We start from the raw sequence: 22,968 nt of genomic DNA on the forward strand, positions 1-22,968 counted from the left end.
ATCAACAATGAAAGCAGTGATAAGAGAAAAGTTCATAGCACTAAACGCCTACATGAAGAAGCTAAAGAAATCCAACAACAGCAAATTAATAGAACTGAAAGCTCTTTGTTAATTTTGATAGTCTCTCTGGGTCTTTTGGTTAGATTCTCCAAATTAACAAAATCAGAAATGAAAAGCAGATATAAAAACAGACACTGAGGAAATCCACAAAATCATTAGGTCATACTTCAAAACCTCTACTCCACAAAATTGGAAAATTTAAAGAAAATAGACAATTTTCTGGATAGATACCACATACCAAATTAAATCAAGACCAGATAAACTATTTAAATAGACTTATAACCCCTCTGGAAATAGAAACAGTCATCAACAGTCTCCCAAACAAACAAAGCCCGGGACCAGATGCTTTCAGTGCAGAATTCTATAAAAATTTTAAAAAAGAGATAATATCAATACTCCTCAAATTGTTTCACACAGTAGAAACAGAAGGAACATTGCCAAACTCTTTTTACTAGGTTATAGCACCTCGATATCCAAACCACACAAAGACATGACCAAGACAGAGAATTACAAACCAATTTCCCTCATGAACATCGATGCCAAGATACTCAATAAAATACTAGCAAACTTAATCCAAGAACACATCAGAAAAATCATCCACCATGATCAAGTTGTCTTCATCTCAAAGACACAGGGATGGTTCAACATACAAAAATTTCTCAATGTAATCCACCATATAAACACACTTAAAGAAAAAAAACCACATGATCACATCAATAGATGCTGAAAAAGCATTTGACAAAATTCAACACCCCTTCAATTATAAAGGTCTTGGAGAGATCATGAATATAAGGAAAATATCTAAATGTAATAAAAGCAATATACAGCAAGCCGACAGTCAACATCAAATTAAATGGAAAGAAACTCAAAGTGATTCCACTAAAATCAGGAACAAGACAAGGCTGTCTGTCTGCTCTCTCCATATTTATTCAATATAGTACTCAATGTTCTAGCTAGAGCAATAAAACAACAAAAGGAAATCAAGGGGATCCAAATTGGAGAATAAGTCAAGCTTTCCTTATTTGCTAATGATATGATAGTATACATAAGTGACCCCAAAAATTCTACAAGGGAACTATTACAACTGATAAACACCTACAGTAATATAGCAGGCTACAAGATTAATTAAAAAAAACTGTAACCTTCCTATATACAGATGATAAACAGTATGAGAAAGAAATAAGAGAAACATCATCCTTTACAATAGCCACAAATAGCATAGAATATCTTGGAGTAACTCTATCCTAACAAGTGAAAGACCTGTATAACAAGAACTTTAAATATTTAAAGAAAGGAATTGAAGAAGATATTAGAAAATGGAAAGATCTCCCATGCTCTTGGATAGGTCGGAATAACATAGTAAAATGGCAATCTTGCTAAAAGCAATCTCCAGATTCAATGCAATCTCCATCAAAATCACAACACAATTTTTCACAGACCTTGAAAGAATAATACTCAACTTCATATGAAAACTCAAAAACCCAAGATAGCCAAAATAATCCTGTACAACAAAGGAACTTCCAGAGACATCACCGTACCCGACTTCAAGCTCTCCTACAGTACTGAAAATATCTTGGTATTGGCATAAAAACAGACCGGCAGAACAATGGAAATGAATCAAAGACTCTGATATCAATCCATACACCTATGAACACCTGATTTTTGAAAAAGAATCTAAAACTATAAAATGGAAAAAAAAGAAAGCATGTTCAACATATGGTGCTGGCATAACTGGATATAAACATGTAGAAGAATGCAAATAGACGCATATCTATCCCATGCAAAAAAAAAAAAAACTCCAAGTCCAAATGAATCAAAGACCTCAACATAAAACCAGCCACCTGATCCTCATAGATGAAATGTGGGAAGTAACCTGGAACGCATTGGCACAGGAGACCACTTTCTAAATATAACCCCAGTAACATACACACTGAGAACAACAATTAATAAATAAATGGGACCTCCTGAAAATGAGAAGCTCCTGTAAAGCAAAGGACATGGTCAATCAAACAAAATGGCAGCATACAGAATGAGAAAAATATATTTACCAACTATACATCTGACAGAAGACTGATCTCCACATTAACTAAAGAACTCATGAAACTAGACATCAAAACACCAACTAATCCAATAAAAATGGGGTATAGATCTAAACAGAGAATTCTCAACAGAGGAATCTCAAATGGCCAAAAGACACTTAAGGAAATTCTCAAAATCCTTAGCCATCAGAGAAATGCAAATCAAAACAACTCTGAGAGTCCATTAAAACCTGTCAGAATGGCCAAGATCAAAAACCCCATTAACAGCTTAGGCTGGAGAAGATGTAGAGTAAGGGGAACATTCCTCCATTGCTGGTGGGAGTACAAACTTGTACAGCCACTCTGGAAATCAGTACGGTGATTTCTCAGAAAAATGGGAATCAATCTACCTCAGGATCCAGCAATATCACTTTTGGGCATATACCCAAAGGATGTTCAACCATTTCATCAAAGCACAAGGGCATTGCTCAACTATGTGCAAAGCAACAATATTTGTCACAGCTAGAACCTGAAAACAACCTAGATGCCCCTCAACCGAAGGATAAGGAAAATGTAGTACATTTACACACTCAGTTATAAAAACAAACAAAAACAAAAAACAAAACAAAACAAAAAGCAGTGACATCTTGAAATTTGCATGTAAATGTATGGAACTAGAAAAACAGAACATCCTGAGAGAGGTAACCCAGGCCCAGAAAGACACATATAATATGTGCTCACTCATAAGCAGATTATCAGACATGAGCAAAGAACAAACAGCCTATAGTCCACAACCTCAGAGAACCTAAACGACATAGACCCTAAGAAGGAGAAAAAGACAAGATCTCCTAAGTAAGTTGGGAATATGGAGCGACAGTAGGGAGGGTAGAATGGGAGAGGGGAGTGAGAAAGGGGAAAGGGAAGAAATGTTTGAAACAATTGAAAGAGAAGGAATAAAAGATCGAGCTATAGGTAGGCCTATAGGACACTTTCTTAATCAGTGATTGATGCAGGAGGGCCTAGCCCATTGTGCGTGGTTCCATCTCTGGGCTAGTGATCCTGGGTCTATAAGAAAGCAGGATGAACAAGTCACGAGGAGCAAGTCAGTAAGCAGCACACTTACATGGCCTCTGCATCAGCTCTTGTCTCCAGGTTCCTACTCTGTTATAATTTCTGCCTTTACTTCCCTCAACTGTAATTTGAAAGTCAAATAAAGCCTTTTCAGAGAGAGAGAGAGAGAGAGAGAGAGAGAGAGAGAGAGAGAGAATATGCCTCTATAAGATTTACCTGTAAGCAATACTATAGTACATTTTCTTAGTGATTGATAAAGGCCCATTCCTGGGCAAGTTGTCCTGGGTTCTATAAGAGAGCAGGCTGGACAAGTCATGAGGAGCAGGCCAGTAAGCAGCACTTCTTCATGGCCTCTGCATCAGTTCTTGCCCTGCCTTGAATTCCTATCATGACTTTCCTAGATGATAGACTTCAAGCTGTAAGATGAACCAAACCCTTTCCTCCCAAAGCTGGTCTTGGCTGTAGTGTTTTATCACAAAAACTGAAACCCTAACTAAGACAGAAAATAGACTTAACAGTCTAACCACAAGTCAAAATAAATAATCTGTGCCTTTAAGTTGTTTACTTCAAGCATTTTATCGAAGCAATCAAAATCTGACTAAACAAACACAGAAAGCTTAGGGCATGTTTATCCCAGCTTAGCAGAGTGGACCTGCCTGCTCTGTCTTGTAGCCCAGTTACCTTACAGGCTCTGCAGCCTGGACTCAGCACATACGCCCTGTGCACCAGGTAAGCTTCAAACACTGCCTCAGCCAATCCTACCAACCACAGTGACCTGTGGGTTTTCTCCAAGTTCCACAGCCAGAGGTGGAAAAACTGAGACAACAAGGCTGGTCTCTTTCTGCTACAGCCTGTCTATGAGGTCATTTCCTGCAGCACCACCAGACCAATGCACATCTATTTCTAAGAAGACCCCTGGAGATTGGCCTCAATTGTTAGTGAGGTTTTATGGATTCCTGGGATTGAATTATAGCTGCCCAATATAAAAAGATGAGCCCCACGCCCACCAAGAGCTCTGAGGCCTGTGTCACTGCCCTGTCATTTGCCCCACTCCACCGCCACCAAGTACTGCATGGGGAGGCCCTCAGCAGGTCAGCCCATCTGACAGACAGCTGCCTTTTTTTTTTTTGTATCCTCCAATTGACCTTCCTACTGACTTTGGATTTTGATTAAAAAGTTTAATTGTGGGCCAGGCCCTGGAATTGTATCTTCATGTTTCTCTGTTTTTTGATGCATATATTCTCAACGAGTTGGCAAAACTTGACCAACCTCTAAAACACTAAATATTGTATGTTTTTCCTTCAAATTTTTCCTCTAAATTTCATTCATCTGAAACGTTCTTTTCAGATATTTTTCTTAAAACCAATTTGTTTCATTCAGTTATTCATTTCTTCAGTATATTCTTTCTGATGCCTTGCAATTTGCTAAGTACTAAACTAGGAGGTGCTGGTATAACAAAGAACAAGATAGACATAGCCCTGATGCCTTAATGTTTTTTGTGTATCTGAGAGAAATTATCATGAAGCAATTCACTACAGAAATTACTACTGATTCTAGTTTGTACATCTAGAATTTTCTGTAGCTTCCATACTCAAACCTTATACTTCATTAAATTTGATTAGCCATCTATTACTAAATGCACATTGAACTTTCCAACTCTCCATAGTGTTCTAAGTCTTTCTACATTTTAGTAAAAAGATTCGAATAGACATATCCCCTGTAGAAATAGAAAAATATACAATGAATACATGAAAAGGAGTTTAACAATACGCTACTTCACGTACAATAAAAAGATGGACAATAGAAGGTTTGATAAAGTACATGAAGATATTTGGAACTCTTAGACACTGCTAGTAAAAGTAAAATAGTACTGTACTATGGAAAACAGCTTGGCAGCTGCTATAACATGTAAACAGTTACCATATAATTCAGCAATCCATTTCTAAGCATATAACATGGGATAAATGAAAACATCTGTTCATTACTCACAATGACCAAAAGTAGCAACAATCCAAACATTCATCATCTCTTGAATGCAAACAGAAAATATAATCTGTACATTCATAATACCCACAGAATATTATTCAGCAATAAAAAGAATTAGGTACTAATATGTGCTACAGTATGCAAGCACCATGGAAAAAACAAGCGAAGTGGAAAAAAGCATTTGCATAATACATTGTATTGTGTTATTCTTTTTATATGAAATAAAACATCCACTCAATGTGGAGAAGTTGAAGATAGAAGAGTTTGAGTGGTAACAGATGTAGATTTCTCTTCTGGTTGAGGGAACTCTGCAGGAATAAGATAATGGTGAGATGACCTGGCATTGTGAACATATTTTTAAAGCCTCTGGAATGAATATTTTTAAATGTCAAATATTGGGCACATGAATTATAGAGCAAAACATTTAATCTGAAAAAAAGTAGAACTATGGACACAGTATTGCCAGTTCGTGGCACAGATTCAAGGACACTAAAAGCAGGTTCTTAAAGAGATGCTTCCACACCTCTGCTCACAACACCACTACTCACAGTAGGTGAGAAAAGGAAGCAATCCAAAGAATCATTGCTTGGTTAGTGGATAAGCAAAATGTGGGGGCTGGGGATGCTGCTGAATAGTATATCAGCTTTCTACAATATAAGGGGTACCATAAACACAGTAACATATAGTATAATAATGCAATAGAAATCTTTGTAACCCTAAAAGAAAGGAATGCTGTTATATATAGAATAACAGTAAATAATACAACAATAAATTTAAGAAAATATTCCTATGGTGATATGTAAGATATTCATCAGTATGGCTATAGGATAGGGCCATTTCAGGTTCCCTATCCTCAGCTGCCCAAGGAACTAACTGGGGACATCCCCCTGGGGCATATCACCATAGAACCTTCATCTGGCGATAGAGACAGAGACCCACATTGGAGCACCGGAATGAGCTCCCAAGGTCCCAATGAGGAGCAGAAGGAGGGAGAACATGAGCAAGGAAGTCAGGACCATGAGGGGTACACCCACCCACTGAGACAGAGGGACTGATCTATTGGGAGCTCACCAAGGCCAGCTGGATTGGAACTGAAAATGCATGGGATAAAACCAGACTCTCTGAACATGGCGGACAATGAGGGCTGATGAGAAACCAAGGACAATGGCACTGGGTTTTGATCCTACTTCATGCTCTGCCTTTGTGGGAGCCTAGCTAGTTTGGATACTCACCTTCCTAGACCTAGATGGAGGGGGGAGGACCTTGGACTTTGCACAGTGCAGGGAACCCTGACTGCTCTTCGGACTAGAGAGGGAGGGGGAAAGGAGTGGGGGCAGGGGGAGAGGAGTGGGAGGAGTGGGAGGGAAATGGGAGGTTGGGAGGAGGCGGAAGTGTTTTTTTCAATAAAAAATAAATAAATAAAAGAAAATATTTCCAATTACAACAGCACCAAAAAGAGAGAAAATCAACAATGATTTAACAAACAAGTGTATGGTGTTTGAATAAGAATGGTCCCCATAGGCTATTATGTTTGAATGCTTGGTCCACAGTTGGTTGAGCTGTACAGGAAGGATTAGAATGTGTGGCCTTGTAGGAGGAGGTGTGTCACTGTGGGGGTTGGCTTTGAGGTCTCTTTTGTACAAGCTTTCCTCAATGTAACCCTCAGGCCATTTCCTGTTGCCTGCAAGATACAGGACTCTCAGCTACTTCTCTAACACCATGTCTTCCTGAATGCTACCATGTACCACCGATTAAATCCCTGAAAATTTAATTTTTTTCCTTTATAAGAGTTTCTGTAGTCATGGTGTCTTTCATAGCAATAAAAACCCTAACTAAGACAAGTATGTCATCAGGAATCATTTATTGCTATGTTCCTTCAGCAGGATTATAGTAGTAGGTTTTCTCCTAGGCCCATGACCTATCTAGTCCCAGGTTCTTGAACACTCTATCAGTGTAAGGTATGGATTCTAGCTCATGAAATGTGCCTTAATACAACTCTTGGGTCAATTTTTATATATGGTATGTGCTAGTGATTCAAATTCATTTTTCACATTTGGATATTGTTATCTAATCACTTTTTGGTGAAGGCACAATTTTCCTCATTGATGAACTTACTACTTTTATTAAAATCAATTGATCATAAAAGTAAAGGTTTATTTCTGAACTCTAAGTTTCATTCCACTGACCCTCATGTTCATCCTTATACTATTACCGCACAATATTAATTACTATAGCTTTGTAATAAAATTTAAAATCAGGAAATAATATAAGTATTTCAACATTTCTGAAGTTTTTTAGCTATTTGGTGCGCCCTGAATTACTATAATACTATTGTAGTCACCTTGTCCGTTTTTTCAAAAGAGGCATCCAGGATGTGTCAGTGGCTTCATTGCTTTGTAGATAATTTGGGGGAATAGTTCTACCTTAGTAATAAAGGTTTTTAATCTGTGAACACAGAATGTGCTTTGCTTTATTTGGGTCTTCTTTAAATTTCTTTTAAGAAGGCTTTATAGTTTCTGTGTCTTACACTTTGTCTTACTTTCTATTGATATGATGAGACTCATTGACCAAGGAAGTTTGTAAAAGATGCCATTTAATTAGAAGCATTTCAAACACCTACTCTAAAAAGGCCACACTTCCTAATAATGTCACTTCTTTTGGGGGCCATTTTCTTTCTAACTACCACAATATTGCTATAGCCATAAATCAGTGCCTCACTATACCCCTATCAGAGAAGTTTCTACTTGCAGTAGATGATAATTAACACAGAGATCTATAGGTGGACAATACAAAGAGAGTAAGACACTCTGGAGCGCCCCATCCTAAATAAGATGCATTCATCTAGCCACTCCCCCTCAAGGTTTAGGGATCTATGCAGAAGAGGAGGTAATGATGTAAGAGCCAGAAGTAATGGGTGACTCCAAGGATGGTGCCTTCCAGACACAGCTGGATTGATGCACACATGAGCTCCCAGAGGCCATGGCAGCATACACTGCATTCACCAAATGAGGACCCAAAAAAGAGAAGGAGAAGTGAACACAAATTTACACCCCTGACAAGGAGGCTTTATGTATTTGGTATCTGCTGGGAAAAGGAAAATCAGTTTTCCACAATGAAGGGCCATTAGGTATATCAGCCACATTCCAGAGCAGGTCCTTGGCTTGGGATAAGTTAGGAAACACAAAATGGTGGTTATATGTTCATGTTCTGTGGGGGAGGGCATGGTTTTATACATTGGCACTTTATCTTACTAGTTTAAGATAATTTGTTTTGATTTTCACGTTTCTTTGTTTTGAGAAAGAGAACATTAAATTGGGTGGGTAAGGAGGTGGGGAGAATCTGGAAGTAAGTAGGGGAGAGGGGCACATCATAACATATATTGTTTGAAAAATTTTAACAAAATATTTAAAAAATGAAAAATGAGGTCATAAATTTCAAAGAGAAAGAAAAGAGGTATATGAGAAGGCTTGGAGGAAGGAAAGGGAAGGGAGAAATAGTATAATTAATTATATAATCTCAAAAAAATAAAATAAAAAAGGAACCCAATTAGATCAAAGACCTAAATGTTAAGAACCTGTTTTATAAAACATAGGCATAAGTCTTCAGGATCTTATATATTTGATATATATGTATATGTATATATATAGATATATATGACAGAGAAAGCACTCACCAAGGCCAATAAAGCCAGGAATGATTACACAACTCTACAAGTAAAAGCAGGAAGATTTTAATTGTAGGGCCAGCCTGTGCTACATAGTGAATTCCAGGACATATTGGATTGCATAAGGATACTGTTTCAATAAAGAACAAAATTTAAAAGAGACTATATGCATTAGACTTTATCAAAATTAAAATTTCTGTACATACAGAGATATCATCAAAAAATAAAAAGACAAATCTAAAAATTGCAGAAAATATATTTTACCTTAGAAAACTATTACATGAAATATATAAACAACATACTTCAACAATAATAAACATATGGTGAAAAGATTTGAATGAATCTTTTTCCAAAAAAAACACCAATAAATGCATGACAACATGTTAATCATCATTAACTAATACAGAATATCACTCAAAATGTAAGTGAAGTGCAAATTTATATCCATGAAGAATCTTAGAATTAAAATATAGGGGTGTGGGAAGTCAGTGGGAGAGAAGATGAATAAAAAAATAAATTATATATGAAAACACAATAACTAAATCCATTACTTTGTATGCTAATTTATAATAGCACTCTTTGGGAAAAATCTGTAGTCAGGCTGAGGATATAGCTCAGTGGTAGAATACTTGCCTAGCATCTACAGGCCCTAAGTTTCTCAATAACACAAACAAAGAAACAGAGGAGGCTGAGAAGGTAAGAGCAAGAGAGGGCAGGAGATAAGTGTGTGTGTGAAGATGCAATCAGCTGGGGCAGTGGGAACAGGCTGAAACCAAAGATCTCTTGTGCCTGTTATTTCAAGCCTAGCTTGGATAATGGTATTAAAAAATAACGGTGTAAAAAGTAAGGTTTTAAAACAATTGAAAGCTGAAAACAAGTACTGTTAAGGATGTGAAAAACTTGGACTCCTTCTCCATTGCTAATGGAATGGAATACGGTATGGCTGCTTTGGATAAAGGCTGGCAATTCTAAGTTAAACATAATGTTGCCATGGGACCCATCAAGTCTATTCCTAGGTATATATCCGAGAAAACTGAAAGCATGTGTTCATAGGAAGAGATGTACACAAAGGCTTGTATGTCCACTATTTATAACATCCCAAAGTGGAAGGTATCCAATATCCATCAACTGATGAGTAAACAAAACATGATCTACCTGGAAAACAACATCTTTTCAGCTATGAATATAATAACGTAATGACACATGCTACAAGATGTGTGAGCCTAGAAACAAGGATGCTAAGTGACAAAAGCTCAATACATGAGGCGATATATGCTGTGATTTCACTTATATGAAATGCTCATAATAGGAAGTCCATAGGAAGTTGAGTGTGAAGGACTAAATACAAAAAAAAATGAGTATGGGAATGGAGTTCCTTGGGGTGTGTGAAAACATTAAGTTTATGTACTTTTGATAGTTGTGTAACACTGTGAATAGGTTAAAAAGTTTAGAATCATTTATTTGTGAACAGTTAAAATTGTGAAATTTATGTGTTCTAAACTCTAGCTCCAAACAATAAAATAAAATAATCGGCACTTCATTAGGAATAATAGTGTCTCTTTAAGAACGTATGTGAGGGACCAGAGAAATGTCTCAGTAATTAAGAGGACTTGCTGGTCTTGCAGAAGACCTGAGTTTGGTTCCCAGAATCCATAGTAGGGCTCTCAGATGTCTATAACTTCAGTTCCAAGGGATTCTTACTATGTCTTCATCTGAGTTCTGCAGGGTCTTACATGCATTTGGTACAAATACATACACACATATACACATACACATAAAAAATAATTTCAAAAAATGCTTATGAGATGAAGAGCATTGTACCCCACTCCTATATAACCATAGAGGATGAGGGGTGATTCAAATCCACACTTCACCCTATAGAATTGGGTGACAGCTCACTGAAGTAGAACATTTACACCACGTAAGAGCCAACAACAACGTTAACTACCACAATCGTTGCCCTTTAATAAGGTCAATTTCTAGTGCTTTTAAAATTATATACTCTTTCATTTCAATTCTAAAACATACATACATACATGTGTGTGAGGTTAAACCACATGAAATTGCTAATGTGGATGCTCAAATAGAAACAATCATCAAAAGTCTCCCAATCATATAGTTAAATCTAACATAATTATCATTATTCTCACATTACAGATGAGAAAAGAGAGGCACATTGAGCTCATACAACGTTGGCATAAGAGACAGCTTTCAAATCAAAGGAACTAAGAGACAGTTTACTCTTGATCCAAATATGATTGTCCAAAGACTAGGAATATATATTTAGGTAGCCCAAAATATTATGAAAATGGTTTTGTTAGATTTCTATAGTATCAGAACAAAAAAATCCTCATAAACAAAAGCATTTTTCAAATACTCTTATTGTCAGTTAGGCAGGCTAAGGCAAAACAGGGAAATGTTTGCTATCTGTTTCAAATGCTATCTGATTGATAATATTCTTAGCTTTGGGGCTGGTGAAAACTGGTGATCTTTTAGTATATTCTAAAAAGTTTGAATTGATAGTTGAAAGGATGTTAAGTCAGACATAGAGGTGAGCAACTAAATGGCTACTAAAGTGCCTAAACATATCTCAAGGTAATTCACTTCTGGATTTGCAATATTCCAGCACTCCACAAATCACGAAGTTCGAAACTGCAAATTAGTCTGTAGAAGAATAACAAAAGTATGCTTTTTTTCTGGAAACTTCCATTCACACTTTTTCCAAGTCAGAGTCTGGATTAGAAAACTCTCCTTTCATATATAGTGGTTCCTAATTTCTCTGTCTTCATGCATTTACCATTCACTCGATAAACATGAATTATGTGTTTAATTCATGCTAAGCACCAGAGAGAGGAACATATACCATAGTGCACCTTCTAAGAATCCATAGTATATATGAAGATGGAATTTACAGATGAGAGAGGAAAAAGCATGGTCACTAAAGACTGGAAACTGAGATGATCAGAGAGCGAAATCTTTGAACTGGTAACTCGGAAAGAAGAATGTTGTCTTACTTCAGTCTTTCTGGAAAGGCAATGTCAAGACACAATTAAAGAAATAGAGATTTTATGAGAGAAAATGTCACTCTGAGAGGAAATAATAGATCCAGACAAAAGCTAGGAGAGTCATTACATCAAAATACAAGATGAATGTCCGTGAAGGAGAGGAGCAAGCAGGTCAAGTAACACTTTATTTTGCCATGGAGCCTAAGAGAACAGTGAGGAAGATACTTGGGACTTTTCAAACCAGTCACCAGCAAAGAGCCATGTCTCCCAGGAACAAGGCTACTTCTGATGCGGAGTACCCAGTGGGATGCAAGGCCTTGAAGGTGAACCTCATGGAGGTGAACTTCAGAGCCAGCACCTGGGACTCTCTTATGCTTTCTAGAGTTGTTGAAACTTCAAGGCACACCACAAGAGAGGTAAGTGACAAGGACGCTGTCTAGCATAGTTGATCTTTGACCTGAATTCTAAGATTATAATCTCCGAGTAAATAGAGTCAGTATAATAAAGGAAATTTATTTCATGTGGGAAAGAAGGATGGATGTGTGACTGTGATATCTACAAGGACTAAAAACCTTTGTCACCTCCAGCAAAACACTTCCTGAGTTACCTATGTTTCAATTATTCCTCTTCTGTTCTAGTACTTATTAGAAACATTATAAGAGAAATTACAATTAGGTTATCATTGAAAGTTGTGTTGTTCTCATGCACTCACTAATGCATGGAAATTTTTATGTTAATATTCAGTCATTCCAGACAGTTTTTCTATAAGATTTGTGAGATCATTTACATGTTTATCTGCTTTTTTTCCCTTAGGACTGTTCTTCTGCCAGATGATTAGAATAAATTGGATATTTTAAACTCATCCAATCAAATTTGGAAATTATCTCTTAATTGATGAGGATGTTTAACAGTTAATTGAACACTTGTTTTCAGAAATGTGTGTAACGGGGTGGGTGTTCTAGGGATTGAACACAGGACCTCAGGCAAGTGCTGTAATTACTCCCAATCCAGAGGTAGGTCATTTTTGAAAAGCGATCTAGGAAAACTTGGAGGGTGGGAGGATAGAGAAATTATCTTCCTTCTTTTTTTTTTCTCCAAATTTTGAAATTCGCTCATCAGTGTAATGGTCATAAAAACTAAAAATGTCTTTAAAGCTTAGATTGGTGGAGGAAAGGATACTTTTATTTCTTTAAAAAATAAATTCTCAGAATACCTAATTTCTGGTCTGTTCTCTTTATATATTTGAGTGACAGGAGGGGAATCCTTTCAGGGGTGCTTAAAATCTCCTGAGTATTATGCTTGATCCTTGTTCCACTGCTTTATTTTCATCATGGTGAAGTCATATAGTGAAAGTGTTTCCCATTCACTGTGGTCTACACTTGCAGAGGTAAGGAAAAAGGAAGATTCCTATGCTTAAATAGGACAGACTTTTAAATTAAGGGGACGCACCCCCAGTAGCAGTACCCTTAACTGGTACAAGAAGGAATGCTGGCCTTCTATGATCAGATAAAAGACAAGATAATCAGCTCTTATCAGTTCTGTTTGACATTGCAGTGAAAATTGAGACAGAGAAATTAGGATTAAAAATGATGTGCAAGGCATCCCAATTAGAAAGAAAGGGATTAAAATAATCCTTATTGATAGAAAAACAAAATATTAAAACCCATCAAAAAAACTCCTACAATCAATGAGTGAGTTTAGAAATCCTACAAGAAACAGATCAATAAATAAAAATCAGTTGGGGTTGGTGATGTAGCTCATTGGTTGATTGCTTGTCTAGCATGTACTCCATCCCAGGTAACATCAACCCCCAACATGAATTTCATGCAAGTTCAGTAAACAATCTAACAATAAAATTAAGTTCTATTTACAACAATTATACCAAAAGAGTAAAACAATTAAAAATGCATTCAGCCAAAGCTATATAAGAGTATTTGATTAAAATTTATAAAACATTGTTAATTTTTAAAATACTTTAATAAAAGAGACTTAAGTTAATAAAAAGATCCAATTTTTCAGACAGGGTCTCCCTATGCAGCCCTGGCTGTTCTAGAACTCTTTTTAGGCCAGACTACAAAGAGTTTCACTTGCCTCTGACTCTCCAGAGCTGGAATCAAAGGCATGCACCATTACACTTAACTAAGATCTAATATTCTTAAAATGTTCATACTTCCCGATATTTATCTAAGATTCAATACAATCTCCATCAAGTTTCAGATGGGTTTTTTCCAAAAATTGCAAACTGACCCTAAAATTAATGCAAGGAATCCAGTATAATCACAGCAATCTTGAAGAGGAAAGCAGTGGATGGAGCCACACTTCCTAACTTCAGAAACCAAAAGCAGTACATGATGCATGCTGGCATAGGATAAGCATAGAGATAAATGGAACTGGATTGAGTCCAAAATTCAACCATTCCATCTATGTCAAATGACATTTTGTGAAGGAATATTGGAGATGAAACAGGACCTTATGTGCATGAGACAAATGTTCTATGGTGAGTGACATCTCTAGGTCTAGTCAACTGGCTTTATTTTTATTTTTTTATTCATCATTTTTTATTTTACATACCAACCACAGTTCCCTCTCCCTCCTCTCTCCCCATTCCCTCTGCCCCCGCCTCCCCTCTACCCATCCCCATCCACTCCTTCTCTGTCTCCATTCAGATAGGAAAGCAAAATCTCTTCAATAAATTGTGCTTTAAGACCTGAACAACCACATGCAAACAAATGAAGTCCCTTCCAGATAGCATATGCAGAAATTAACACAAAAATTGATCAAAGATCTAAGTATAAAAGCCCAAACTGTAAAACTCTTAGAAGAAAATACTAAGTAAAAGTCTTCATGGTCTTAGATTAGGCAATGACTTGTTAAATGGAACACCAATATGATAAATGACAAAAGAGAAACATAAGTTGTCTGCACATATACCTACATTCCAGAAGAGGACATCAGACAGTTGTGAGCTGCCATGTGGGTGCTAGGAATTGAACTCAGGACCTTTGGAAGAGCAGTGAGTGCTCTTAACCACTAAACCGTCTCTCCTACCCTGAGAAACATAAGTTGTACTTAACCAAAATTAAAACCATCTATGCTTTAAAGGATAGGATCAAAAAATAAAATAGTAATAATAAAACTAAAGAGAACCCCAGAGAGTGTGAAAAACATTTGCAAACCAGGTGTCTTTTCTAAGGTGACTTGGAAAAGAATGATTCCAACTCAGGAACAAATAGACATACAATTTTTAAATGATAAAGAATCTAAATAAGCATTTCTCCAGAAAAAAAAATACTGGAATGAGCAACAGACTCATTTAAAATGTTCAGGATATGCCCGTGGTCACAGACCTGAAATTCTAGCATTTGAGAGGTACAATCAGGAAGAACATGAGTTCAGGGCCAGCCTCAGATACACTGTGAATCCCAAGTCAGACCCTTTCGCAAAAATAAAATATAACAAAACAAAACAAATGAAAAGATGCTAAACACCATTAGTCATCATCAAAAATACAAATCAAAACCACAATGATATACTTCACAGCCACTGGAATTAATCTAATTTTTTTTAAAAAGCAATAACTACAAATGTGGCACAGAATGTTAAGAAATTGAAATACTCACTCACTGCTGGTGGGACTGTGAAATAGAGCAGCCACTTTGGCAAGCAGTCTGGAAAGATGCCAAAGGGTTTAACACAGAATTGCTAGATGACCCCAAAATGCCATTCCTAGGTATATAGCCAGTAGAATTGAAAGCACATGTTCACACCAAAAAGTTGAATGGGAAAGTTCATGACAGTATTACTCTGAACAGCTAAAATTCAGATGGTATTTTTATCATAATTTACAAAAAAAATTCCATTTGGCTGACAATGCTTGTAAAATTAAATATCATTATATATTTAATTTATTTTTACATATCAAAAGAGATAAAGCAAAATTGGCGAACTTACTACTCAACTGTCTGACAATGCGTTCTGATATTAAATCTGAATAAACATGTAAAATTAAAGATAAGCAAAAAGAATGATAAGCAATTAAACCAGTCAACTTTTAGATCATCACAAAACACTTGTTCTGAGGTGTTAAGAAAATTTGTCTCAATCGAGAATTTTTTCTTTTATATTTTTATTTATTGTCGGGGGCCAGTGCATGTGTGCCTTAGTGTGGATATGGAGGTCAGATGACAACTTATGAGTCAGTTCTCTCTTTCCCTTTCAGGAAATCAAACTCATGTCACTGTACTTGACAGCAAGTGCCTTTATCCTCAGGGCTATGTCACTGGCCTCAAGAAATATTTCTTGAAATAAGAAAAATCCATAATAAGAAAGTAGGTGGCTGGAGAGATGATTCAGAGGTTAAGAGTATTTGTTGTTCTTGCAGAGAATCTGGGTTCGGTTCACAGCACCTACATAATAATTCACAGCCATCTGCAATCCCAGCTTCAGGAGATATGACATCCTAAGATACCATCTCCTTTTCTAGCCTCCATGGGCACCAGGCACACACACGATACACATACATACATGTAAATATTCATATACATAAAATAAAAATGTCTTTTTAAAAAGAAAGTGTAGTAAAAACCTAGAGCTTGTTTTCCAAATTAATTTATCAATAACAGGGAGATGAAGGAAGAAATAAACTAAAAATAAAAAAATATAACAAGAGATCTGGAGATAGAGCTCAGTTGGTAGAGTACTTGCCGAGCATGTGTGAGCCCTGGGTTCAATCATCAGTACCACATTCACTAAGCATAGTAACAAATACCTGTAATCCCAGAACTTAGAAGGTGGAGACAGGAGGATCAGAATAACAAGCTCAGCTATACAGGGAGTTTGAAACCAGCCTGGACACAGACTTTGTCTCACAGATAAATAAGTGAAGAAATATATAAGGTTTGGAATGTAACTTGGTGGCAGAGGACTGAGGGCATTCTAGCATGCCTACCAGCTAGCACCACAAATGTGGATTCGAGGCCAGCTTGGTCTACAGAGCTATTTCCAGGACAACCAAGGCTACACAAAGAAACCCTGACTCTAAAGAAAAAAAAAGAACGGAAAGAAAATAACAATGGAGATGGGAGGAATAAACAGCAGATAAAATGATAATAATTGCAAATGGCTGATTATCTTTGTTAAACAAAAACTCTCAAACTAAACTAATTAAAAATAAAATTTTAAATGTTTTACTTCTAGTCATTACCCAAAGAACAGTCAAAATGAGTGAACATTTAGTTTAAAATGCGATCAGAGAAATGCAAATCAAAACAACTTTGAGATATCATCTTACACCTGTCAGAATGGCTAAAATCAAAAACACCAAGGATAGCCTTTGCTGGAGAGGTTGTGGAGAAAGGGGTACCCTCATCCATTGCTGGTGGGACTGTAAACTTGTGCAACCACTTTGGAAATCAGTGTGGCGGTTTCTCAGAAAAATTGGGATCAACCTACCCCTGGACCCAGCAATAGCACTCTTGGGAATATACCCAAGAGATTCCTTATCATATGACAAAAGCATTTGTTCAACTATGTTCATAGCAGCATTATTTGTAATAGCCAGAACCTGGAAGCATCCTAGGTGTCCTTCAATGGAAGAATGGATGAAGAAAGTGTGGAATATATACACATTAGAGTACTACTCTGCGGTAAAAAACAATGACTTCTCGAATTTTGCATGCAAATGGATGGAAATAGAAAATACGATCCTGAGTGAGGTAACCCAGACCCAAAAAGAAGATCATGGGATGTACTCACTCATAATTGGTTTCTAGCCATGGATAGGGGCCACTGAGTCTATAATTTGTGATCCTAAAGAAGCTAAACAAGAGGGTAAACCCAAGGAAAAACATATAGATATCCTCCCAGCTATGGGAAATAGACAAGATTGATGGGCAAAAAATTGGAATCTTGCGGGTGGGGTGGGATGGGGATGAGGGGTGATGGGGAGAGAAAAGTGTGAAGGAGAGGATGAGGGGAACTGGGGGAATCGGGATGATTGGGGATAAAGGAAGGTTGGATAGGGGAGCAGGGAAACTCATACCTTAGTTAAGGGAGCCACCTAAGGGTTGGCAAGAGACTTGAACTTGGAATGGCTACCAGATGCCCAGGGCAATGTCCCCAGTTAGTTCATTGGGGCACCTGAGGATAGGGAACCTGAAATGAACCTATCCTATAATCATACTGATGAATATCTTGCATATCGCCATAGAACCTTCATCTAGCGATGGATGGAGATAGAGACAGAGACCCACACTGGAGCACCCGGACTGAGCTCCCAAGGTTATAATGAGGAGCAGAAGGAGAGAGAACATGAACAAGGAAGTCAGGACCATGAGGGGTGCACCCAACCACTGAGACAGTGGGGCTGATCTATTGAGAGCTCACCAAGGCCAGCTGGACTGCTACTGAAAAAACATGGGATAAAACCGGACTCTCTGAATGTGGCGGACAATGAGAGCTGACGAGAGGCCAAGGAGAATGGCACGGGAACCTTCATCTGGCGATGGATCGAGAGAGAGACAGAGACCCAATTTGGAGCAACGGTCTGAGCTCTTAAGGTCCAAATGAGGAGCAGAAGGAGGGAGAACATGAGCAAGGAAATCAGGACCACGAAGCGTGCACCCACCCACTGTGACAATGGAACTGATCTATTGGGAGCTCTCCAAGGCCAGCTGGACTGGGACTGAATAAGCATGGGTTGAAACTGGACTCTCTGAACAAGGCGGACAATGAAGGCTGATGAGAAGCCAAGGACAATGGCACTAGGTTTCGATCCTAATACATGAACTGGCTTTGTGGGAGCTTAGCCTGTTTGGAGGCTCACCTTCCTGGACCTAGATAGAAGTGGGAGGACCTTGGTCATCCTGTAGGGCAGGGAATTTGGACTGCTCTTCAGTATCGAGAGGGAGGGGGAATGGACTGGGGGGAGGAGAAGAGGAGTAGGGATAGGGGGAAGGGAGCGGGGGGAGGGGGCAATATGTGGGAGGAGGGGGAGGGAAATGGGAAACGGGGAGCAATTGGAAATTTTAATTAAAAAAGAATAAAAAAATGAGAAAAAAATGCTAAATCAGAAAACAAACTGTGAAGCTGAAATAATATATGGTGTAGAAATTAATTTAAATAAAGAAAAAGAAATATATTAAATTTGTACCACAAAGTGAGATATTAGTAAAGCCTTGTTCTAGTTTGCTTATCCTTGCTCGATAAAACACTGGTTTAAAAGCAACATGGGGAAGAAAGGGTTTATCTGACTTAAGGGTTATAGTCTATTATTAATGGACGCCAAAGCAGGAACTCAAGGAACTAGAGGCAAAAACTGAGGTAAAGACGGTGGAAGATGCAAACTTGTGCAACCACTTTGAAAAGCAGTATGGCGGTTTCTCAGGAAATTCGGGATCAACCTACCCCTGGACCCAGCAATACCACTCTTGGGAATATACCCAAGAGATGCCCTATCATACAACAAAAGTATATGCTCAACTATGTTCATAGCAGCATTGTTTGTAATAGCCAGAACCTGGAAACAACCTAGATGCCCTTCAATGGAAGAATGGATGAAGAAAGTATGGAATATATACATAGTAGAGTATTACTCAGCAGTAAAAAACAATTACTTCTTGAATTTTGCATGCAAATGGACGGAAATAGAAAACACTATCCTGAGTGAGTTAAGCCAGACCCAAGAAAAGGAACATGGGATGTACTCACTCATATTTGGTTTCTAACCATAAATAAAGGACATTGAGACTATAATTCGTGATCCTAGAGAAGCTAAATAAGAAGGTGAACCCAAAGAAAAACATATAAGCATCCTCCTGAATATTAACCTTCATCAGGCGATGAAAGGAGACAGAGACAGAGACCCACATTGGAGCACCGGACTGAAATCTCACGATCCAAAGGAGGAGCAGAAGGAGAGAGAGCACGAGCAAGGAACTCAGGACCGTGAGGGGTGCACCCACATACTGAGACAATGGGGATGATTTATCGGGAACTCACCAAGGCCAGCTGGCCGGGGTCTGAAAAAGCATGGGACAAAACCGAACTCGCTGAACACAACGGACAGTGAGGACTACTGAGAACTCAAGAACAATGGCAATGGGTTTTGATCCTACTGCACGTACTGGCTTTGTGGGAGCCTAGGTAGTTTGGATGCTCACCTTACTAGATCTGGATGGAGGTGGGTGGTCCTTGGACTTCCCACAGGGCAGGGAACCCTGACTGCTCTTTGGGCTGACGAGGGAGGGGGACTTGATCGGGGGAGGGGGAGGGAAATGGGAGGCAGTGGCGGGGAAGACGCAGAAATCTTTAAGAAATAAATAAATAAATAGATAGATAGATAGATAGATAGATAGATAGATAGATAGATAGATAGATAGATAAATAAATAAATAAATAAAGGCGGTGGAAGAATGCTGCTTTCTGGCTTTCTTAAATACCTTTCTTATACAGTCAAGGCCCACCTATATAGCGAGGGAGCCATTCATAGTGGTCTGGGCCCTAGTACATCAACTGGCAATCAAGAAAATTCCCCACAGACATGCTCACAAGTCAATCTGACGAAGGTAATCCCTCATTTAAGATTCCTTCTTCCCAGGCATATCTAGGTTTGTGTCAAGTTGACGAAAACTAACCATGTCAAGCCTCTCCTGCCTGCTATTACAGATGCAGGCCACTGTGTTCAGTTCATACAGTGCTGGGCATCACATAGGAATTCTGTGACTACTAAATAAACACTTAGCAACCAATCTACAGCCCCAACCCACTCTTCTATACCCTTTCTGATAGTTTTATGGTTTTCATTTTGTACTTGTATTTGCAAAGTACATAGATTAATAGCATAGGTGCTGGAGAAGAAAGGGGAAGTTTGTTCTATCAAAGTCTTGTGTAGTTAGGAAGTCACTTTTTCTGTGTCTTGATCTCACCATTTATAAAAATAGTGCTGGCTTTTAGTTTTAATGAGACTGTTTAAATTTAACAAAGTCTATTTAAGCCAAGAAAATAAATAAAGTCGTGTACTGTTCTTGTCTACTACAAAAGACCTGGATTTACTCCCCAATTGTACCCCACCCTAAGGGGGAAAAAAAGAGAAAAAAGAAAGGGTTTTAAATGCAAGCAACATTCTGAGCAAAGACAAAAGGGCCTAAACTCAATCTGTATTAATGACCAGACAACTACTGCATTGGCCCAACTGGGTGTGTTTGCCTTATTCGTCATGAGTTGGTATTGCCGTATAAGACTGGCTGAGAGTTTGGTTGCTATAATTGGCTGACGCTCGGTTGCTTTTCGTTATGTACCAGTTTCCTAGAACAGCAAGGTAGATTGTAGTCCACTGTATACACAGGCGTCTTTGAACCAAATTTCATTGCCTGATTACAGATGGCAGGGATGAATTTTCCTAGAATAATAATTACACCACTTTAAAAGTTAGTCAGTGTGGTTACCTATAGTGCACTCATCAAGCCAGAGTTACAGGGCAAAATTGCATAACAGAATAAGACCTGTGTCAAATACAAATACTCAAGAATTAAGGAAGTCGAAGGTTTCAATTGTATAGTCCCTACCCAGTGCTCAGCACATAGTCCATAGGAAGAAACAACTGTTCTAAGTGTTTAAGTGTTTGCTAAAATTCTATCTACAAGATGGAAAAATAAAATTTTGAGTAGTCCTCCAGTAAGTTTATAGGTGATTTTAAAATAGAACTAACGTATTTACTAAATTGAGAAACCTATGCCAGACTTATTTCCTCTTTCTTGTTCTTCACTAGAATTTTATACATTTCATAGTAGAACTCATGCTTTTTCTAATTTACTTATTCCTGAGTAATTTGTAACTGTTATTGTTGTTTAAACTTGGGCTGCCCCGTCTTTGTTATAGGCCATCAAATAACAATAAAAACATAACAATTCTATTTATATACAAATATTTTAAAAGTTTACATAGGACTAAAAGATGTTTCCAAAAGTGAAAGAAAAGTGACAAGAAATATATGTAATATTCATGAGAAATATTTACAGCTATATAATACAAAAAGTTTATGCATGTTTGATTTTAAAATAATTTTATAAACAGAAAATGGTAAGCAGTCCCCCAGAGGAGGGCTATTAAATACGAAGACACAAAAGATATTCACCTTTATCAAAATCAGTGCAATCAATTTATCTTTAATCAATATTTCAATATGATAAGGTAAATTTACTTAAAATCACAGTAAAATATAATCACTAGATGTTACTGAGTTACAAAAATACCATAAAAAGTAGTATCCAACCTACAATAAATGTTAAATGTGTGTCGTCCATGCTTAAAGTTTGGAATACAATCAACTGTTCATAGTGAGAATTTAGAAGAGTGAGATTATAATACAGAAACTGGAGAATTCACTTACCATTGCATGTGCTCTTTGTCAGGTTTCTTATTTCTTTTATTTGATGTACATGTACTTTCATAATTCATATGCAATAATTTACAAATTTTAAATTAAAATTAGTGGTCATACCCTTCAGAAAATTGTCATTGTCCTTTCAACCTGGATGGAAGAAAATAACATGCATCATATCATATATCACATACATATATATGTAACATATGTAACTATACATATACATATAAAATAAATATAAAATGTGAATTAACAGCAGTTGAAAATGGCTATGATCAAGATTATACATGGGGTCTGTAAACAGTTATCTCTGACATTTGAAGGTGCAGGGCCCTTCATTCCTATTTAGCATGATCCATTTTAGGATTGTTTTACATAAAGTGGGGCAGAACGACACCTGTTGACAGTATGAAGCAGTGGGAAGTTCGGTGGCCTAGAAATCAGAAAAAACATTGAGTTCCAATGGCGAGTCCGAACAGCCATCTTCCTCTCTCTGCTGCCAATCTTGTCATTTGTAAGGCTGGATATATTTATCCAATATCTAAACATTCTCTCAGCTCCAAATTCCTCACTTTATGATTGGACATAATTCAAACTTCATTCTTTCAAAAATAATATTTGTCAGAATTTGCAAAATGTCTCTAAATGATAACATCTCATACGAAAGAAAATGAAAACCTTGAAGTCACAATTGTCACCCTCTGCTGTGTTGCTTGCCTGTTTGAATTGTTTCAGCAGATATTAGTCCATATTTTCATAGTTGGATACAAGCAGCCAGGAAAT

The 22,968-nt window shown here is 37.4% G+C and overlaps 1 long non-coding RNA gene across 1 annotated transcript in view; it reads right to left on the bottom strand.

The window, feature by feature from the left end:
* Nucleotides 1-22,325, bottom strand: part of LOC130868311 (uncharacterized) — a 55,314-nt gene extending 32,989 nt beyond the window's left edge. The window contains exon 1 of the long non-coding RNA XR_009056517.1: nt 22,192-22,325. This is a non-coding gene — a long non-coding RNA (uncharacterized LOC130868311). The remainder of the gene's footprint in view (nt 1-22,191) is intronic.
* Between the last annotated feature and the right edge of the window lie 643 nt (nt 22,326-22,968).

Source organism: Chionomys nivalis, chromosome X (genome assembly GCF_950005125.1).
Source record: "Chionomys nivalis chromosome X, mChiNiv1.1, whole genome shotgun sequence".
In the NCBI taxonomy this organism is placed as follows: domain Eukaryota; kingdom Metazoa; phylum Chordata; class Mammalia; order Rodentia; family Cricetidae; genus Chionomys; species Chionomys nivalis.